This window comes from Ailuropoda melanoleuca, chromosome 7 (assembly GCF_002007445.2).
Source record: "Ailuropoda melanoleuca isolate Jingjing chromosome 7, ASM200744v2, whole genome shotgun sequence".
In the NCBI taxonomy this organism is placed as follows: domain Eukaryota; kingdom Metazoa; phylum Chordata; class Mammalia; order Carnivora; family Ursidae; genus Ailuropoda; species Ailuropoda melanoleuca.
Window position 1 is genome coordinate 1,969,542 of NC_048224.1, and position 7,006 is coordinate 1,976,547.

The 7,006-nt window shown below is 36.9% G+C and overlaps 1 non-coding gene across 1 annotated transcript; it reads left to right on the forward strand.

Moving 5' to 3' along the window:
• Positions 1–235: 235 nt before the first annotated feature.
• LOC117803243 lies at positions 236–342 on the forward strand. Its single transcript, XR_004626932.1, has one exon. It is a non-coding gene; the product is annotated as a U6 spliceosomal RNA (small nuclear RNA).
• Positions 343–7,006: the final 6,664 nt, after the last annotated feature.

The window sequence follows — 7,006 nt, forward strand, 5'->3', positions numbered from 1 at the left end:
AGTGTTCAAGTTTAAGTGTTTACTGTTTTCCATAAGTACTAGTATAAAGTGGGGTTTTTTTTCATTCTTTCCAGATAGAATGTAATATTAGTTTTGCTTTCCCTTTAAACCAAAGACTATATAGGAAAGTCATTAATTATTTCCTAGGCGGATGATGCTTTACCATTACATTTTTTTCTTATTTTATTGGATGATTTTCAGAGTGTGACATTTATGATAAAAAAATTTTTATTGAATGCTCACTTTGACAGCACATGTACTAAAATTGGACTGATACAGAGAAGATCAGCATGACCCCTGCACAAAGATGACAGGCATATTTGTGAAGCGTTCCATTTTTCTTTAACAATATAAGAAACAAGTGATGGTGAAGATGCAGAGAAATGGAAACCCTCTTGAATTGTTGGTGGGAGTGCAAACTGGTGTAGCCATTGTGAAAAACATATGGAGCTTCCTCAAAAAGTTAAAAATAGAACTTCCTTACAATCCAGCAATCGCACTACTAGGTATTTACCCAAAGGATACAAAAATACAGATTCGAAGGGGTACATGTACCCCAATGTTTGTAGCAGCATTATCAATTATAGCCAAACTATGGAAAGAGCCCAAATATTTATTGACTGATGAATGGATAAAGAAGAGGTGGTATATATCTATATCTATATCTAGATATAGATATAGAAATATAGATATAGATATAGGAATATTACTCAGCCATCAAAAGGAATGAAATCTTGCCATTTGCAAGCATGTGGATGGAGCTAAAGTGTATTATACTAAGCGAAATAAGTCAGTCAGAGAAAGATAAATACCTTAAGAAATAAAATAGATTAACATATTAGAAGGGGTAAAGGAGAGAGAGAAGGAAATAAACCATAAAAGACTCTCAATGACAGAGAAAAAACTGAGGGTTGATGGAGGGGAGTTGGGCAGGACATGGGCTAAATGGTTGATGGGTATTAAGGATGGCACTTGCATTGAGCACTGGGCATTAAATACAAGTGATGAATCACTAAATTCTACTCCTGAAACCAATATTACACTATATGTTACCTAGCTAGAATTTAAATAAAAATTTGAAAAGAAAAAAAATTATCAAAGTCTTATTTGTATCTAAACATGTAATTGAATGTAACAAAATATTCTCTATTCCCTAAATATGTGATTCAAGACACCAATTAAATGAAGTTTATCAAATATATTACTAAATATCGATGTCCTTTTTTTAAAAAAAAATATTTATTTGACAGAGACACAGTGAGTGAGGGAACACAAGCAGGGGGAGTTGGAGAGGGAGAAGCAGGCTTCCCGCTGAGCAGGTAACCCGAGGTGGGGCTCAATCCCAGGACCCTGGGATCATGACCTGAGCTTAAGGCAGATGCTTAATGACTGAGCCACTCAGGAGCCCCAAATTTCTGTGTCCTTCTTAATACTTCATCTACTTGATCTCCCTGATTCTAAAAAATATGTGGAAATATGACTTCATTTATTTTTTTACTGAGTTCTCTTGAATCACTGTTAGTTTTTGCTTTATTTCTTTAACTTTTGGGTTGATTGGTATTTACAGGGTTATGATTATTTTTCCTGTTTCATAAATCATACCTTTTAATATTATGTAATATCTCTTTTTGCTATGTAGGGATTTTAATTTTAAAGCTGATCTTAGTCTGATATTGCCCTTTCTGCTTAGTTTTTATTTATATTTGCCTAGTTGTATGTCTATGCCTTTATTTCCATACTTTTCAGTTCACCTTAACTGTGCTTCTGGTAAATAAGAAATAGCTTGAATTTGATTTTTACTCCAGTCTAATATTCTCTGATCTTTATCAGGAGAATTCAGTCTTTTATGTTTGCATAATGATATACTTGATTTTATTCAATACTCTGTACTTCTTTATTTATTTAATTTGTTTTATTTTCTCATGTTTATTTGAATAATCAAGTTGTATTAACTTTATTAATTGCTTCTTCCTCCTTATTACGTAAGGATTTCTAGTATAATTTTGTATTTCATAAATGATCACCTTCCTTTTCTTCATACCCATAGTTATACCCACATTTATTTAATATTTTATGAAAACAAGATTGTAACTGTTTTCCTAATTAATTCTCTTTAATCCTCTGCTTCTTTCTCCTCCCAGTAAGGCAAGAACTTTATAATATTTTCACTTGCTCACTAGTTTCCCCTAAACCCATCTGCACACCATATGAGACTTCTGGAATGTTTTTGTTTTACCCTTCTTTCTCCTATCCAAACTCCTTATTAAATAATTTAATACTTTTAGTTTCACACTATTATTACAATTTTTCTAGCAGTATCCCTTTTTTATTTTAAAAGCTCTTTTTTATCCCTTAGTGTACAAATTCCCAGACAGCCTACAATTATTCAGTGATATTTAATTATAAATCTATTACCACATTCTTTTCTCATCAACTTTACCTCTTCTTCTATTCCAACTATCACAAGGTTCAGATTTATTATTCTCTGGTTTGAGTCCTTAAGTGTTTCCTCAGATGGGGTATATGGGTGACATAATCTCAGCAAATAACATTCTTATAGGCTGTTAAGGAATAATATCTTGTCACATATCCAGTCCTTTATTCTAAAGCATCTGTGGATACTATTCCACAGTCTCGTAGCGTTGGCATTGCACACATTCATGACCAGTCTGATTCCTTTTTCTATGTATATTACTTCTGCCTGTCTGGATGCATTAAATATTTATTTGTCTTCATCACCGGAGTCCAGTAAACTGATAAGGACACATCTTGGTGTAAGTACTATCTCAGCAGTCTGTCCTGGAACTTGATGAGCTCTTTAAACTTGCTGGCCCAGGTATTCAACTCAGGGAAATTTTCTTCAATCATGTATTTAATCATTGTCTCTTCCATTTGTCTCCTCCATTTTTTCTCATAAATCTATTTTCCAAAATGTACATATTTTCCCTCATATTTATATAGAATTTTTCTTTTTCTTTTTCCCTCTATGACTCAATGTGTTCTTCCACCTGATCTTTCAAGGCACCAATTTGAGCATCTATAGTGCTGACTTTCTCTTTCACTTCATCTATTCAATTTTCAAATTAAAAAATCATGTGGTTTTAGTGCCAGGAATCATACTGTGTGTTATATTCAGGTCTCTTTACATATTCCTCTCCCTTTAGATCTAGTTTTAAAAGAAGCAGCTCTATTTCTTTAGCAGTTTATTCTGATTTTTTTGTTTATTCTGCTCTCTGGCTTACATGCCCTTTTAACAAAAAGTCATTTCTGTATTTGCTCATTCGGCCACCTTATGTGGGAGTGCTCCTGAAAGTGCTGGCAGGTGCAGCCATCCTGCCTGGTGACTCACTGTACATGCAGCTGACTGTGCATTCCTCCTGTCTCAGTGCGTGAAGGCAGAGCGTCTCTGCTCTTACTGTCTCCAAATCTCAGAGGCAGGGATGAGTAAAACCCAACTGTTCATCTTCTCCTCAGATCCTTAGGGTCAGGGAGACCCTGATGTTCAGAGAGCTGAAATGGACTTTCTTCCCAGGAAAGGCTGTTTGCTGATCCTTGCTTTGGGTTTTTGTACTGAGCCCTAGAATGCTGACCCAAAGGGAAGGAACTATAGAAACAGGTCTTGGCTCACCCCTGCCTAGTGGCCTGCAAGAAGTGGCTGAGCTGGAGTCAGAGCTGAGTAGAAGGATGTGGGATGCCTCAAGCCACCATTCTCCCAGAGTTCTCTCTAATTTTCTCTTTTAGGGCAATATTTTTGAAAGATTATCAACTAAACATATTACTAGTCCTTCCTTTGACACTAATTGATAATACAAGTTTGGACTAGTCACCTACCTTTTTGGACCTCTGAGTGCCCATCACTGAAATAACTAAGCCTCTTCCTTGAGTCTAAGACATCCTCCTTCTTCCAGTGTGTTAGTTGGCTCAGTTGTGTAACTGCCATATATTCAAGTGAGAATTGCCATTCCCTGTATCAACTCTGAGCAAGAAAATTATTTTGGAGTAAAACTTGGCAAAACAAGATCTTGAGCTGCCAACAAATTATTCTGCAAGATTTCAAAACATTAAGTTTTTGCATTCACTCTCAAAGTCAAGCCAATTTTGCTTAAAGGAACTCTATTGTTTGAGTTGAAAAAAAATCAAACCTAAATTGTGGTTACGCATCTGGCATTTCTAATATAAGTATGAAAGCAATAGATTTGCCTGTTTTTTGCTAAATCACACAAGCTGCAAAAAGTATATACACATATGGAATTTCTTTCCACATTCAGAAAGTTAAATTCAAATTCTAACTGCGAAGGCTTGTTCCTGAGAAGTATGAGGGACAAATGCCTAAGAATTTTTACAGTACCACTTTTGTGGAGATAGTTTGTCCCTTTTTCTTTTTCAGCATTCCCTTTGTTTTTTATTGCTTCTTTTAGGTTATATTTATTTAACAAAATTCAGTTATTGAAGAAGCGACAAACCTAAGTACCAGGTGCACCGTCTAAAGGCTCCTATGGAGCATTTTAGTAATCTCTTTGACTCCTGTATGCTCTCTTTGCCTGTACTGTTCTTCCTGCCTCCTTCCTGTTCCTATAATTCAAAGGTTTAATGGCCTTTCAATTTCTAGTATTGAGTCTTTTGATTCCAGCAGCCGTGGATGTGGGGTTAGGGGTTTGGAAATTTTAAACTTAGAGCCCTCACATACAGAATTATAGATGAGTCAATTTTACCAGCCACTTTAGAGCCCCGTGTATTTACTTAGTTATATGTGTAAGCTGCTATTCTCTCCTAGATTATAAGCAGCTTGAGGGTGGGATATGAGTCTCTGTCATCTGTGGTCTCCTAAAGGAATAAGATTAGTCCTCCATACAATGGACATTTATTAGTTTGCATCAAAGTTATTTGAGCTACTAAATATTTTTTCTACTTAATCTCTTGCTTATTCTTAATTATATATTTGAACACACATGAACTAAGGTTAAATTCCCCCAACCCAATTAAAGTTAATTAGACAAAGCCCCATTTCCATAATGACCACTTAGAAGATTTAATGCTAGAATCCAAAGATAGTAGTAGGTAGAAGCCGCTCTTCCACAGACACAGTTTAAAAATGCACACCATCACTGCCAGTGCGACTTCAGTACTGGGTTCTCACACACAGGCATTAGCCTCTTCCTGACAAAAAGTGGGAAACTGTACTAAAAATCAAAGAATCAAGCCAAATCGTATGTGATTTTCCTTGATCTGGAAGGTACGAGCATTTCTTGATTAAAAGTTTTGGGGATTCTTTCCTCCCTTCCTTCCTTCCTTCCTTCCTTCCTTCCTTCCTTCCTTCCTTCCTCCCATCCTCCCTCCCTCCCATCCTCCCTCCCTCCCTTCGTCTCTTTCTTTCTTTCTTTCTTTCTTTCTTTCTTTCTTTCTTTCTTTCTTCCTTTCTTTCTTTCTCCCTCTCTTTCCTTCCTTACCTCCCGATGTCCTAGACTGTAGTTTAAGTGATGGATAGATTGGAATCAGTTGTATGCAGTCTTGACTATCCCTGCTCTTGCTTCTGAGCAATTGTGCTGGGGTGGCAAATGAAGGATTAAAGGCAACTCTCTGGGGGCAGTGGAAATACAAGTCAATCTGTTGCCACTGCAGGGTAGTATGGATGATGTAAAGCCTGGGCAGCCAAAGATCACAGCAGATCGTTCTTCTGGAGGGAAGGGGTCATCTTAAGGAAAAACACAGTAGCAACAACTATTTTGTTCTCATCTGTGGCTGTCCCACACTCTCTCACTCCTTAACCTACGGTACACACACACAACACACATGTACACACACACACAGCAAAATATGGGATCTTAAGAATTACAATAAACTGTTGATTAACATCTTGCTGTAAAATGGCAACATATGCTGTTTCATGACAGCCAGACTAGGATAGTGGGCATCCTAAGTGGGCAAAGAAAGGCTTTGCTCTTAGTTTCAGGAGGCTGACATTCTGCAAAATCCCCTGACTCTTTTATTCTTGTGTATGCTGTTGCAGAAGAGATTTCCTCCTAGCCTGTTCCCTGTGTGGCTCACAGCAATTATGAAGGATTAATTGGGTCTGTTACCAGCAGGAATGTCAGCCAAATTAGTGAGGGAGAACTCTGGAAAAAGAATTTCCTGGGGATTTTCAGAAGCAGTCTTTGAATTTGTTTTATTTTTATTGTTGTTCCTCTTGAGGAAAGAAAGAAAGCAGCAGGCCCTGGAAAAGATGGGGAGATGGAGGCTTTTCTCCTTTTCTCCTCCCCTCACCTGACTTTGGAGCATGTGATAAACCAGCACTGAGAGTGTGAAGAAGTGGGGAGAACACTGGTGTCCCAGTTATTGTGGAAACAAAACACAGATGAGTTTTCTGGAGAGTTCTGAGAACTAGAGCATGGGTCCCATTGAGCTAAGGCAGAAAAAGTAGAGGAAACCTGTGGGATAAGATATTTCCTTGCCTGTTAGGCAATCATGAATTAAGCAGAGGACATTTAACTAATTTGTGTTTTGTTTATTTTGTTTCATTTTGTAGGTATATATATGCATTTGGTTTTGGGTTCATCTTCTACAAAACCTCTTCAGATATAGCATTTCCTAGCTTGCCTTCTAAACACCAAGGTTGTAAAAGCTGCTTAAAAGCACAAGCTTTAGAGCCAAAAGACCTGGGTTTAAATCATAAGTCTGCCATTTACTAGCTGTTTGGCCACTGGTCCTGGAGCCACAAATAGCTGATTTCAGTCTTGTCTCTGCCACTTAATAGTTGAGTGACCTTAGGCAAATTGCTTCAACTTCCTAAGTATCAAATTCCTCACGTGTAAATCGGAGATAACAACAGTACCTAATAATAGGATTATGGTAAGGATTTAATTAAATAATGCATGTGCACTTATAGAACTTTCAGAGCTGAGACTTATGTACAATAAGTGCTTAGTAAACATTAACATTTTAAAACTCATTCTATGAGCCTAACTATGCATAAACGCCTGGGGAGAAAATTTGCCGTCTATTATAGTAT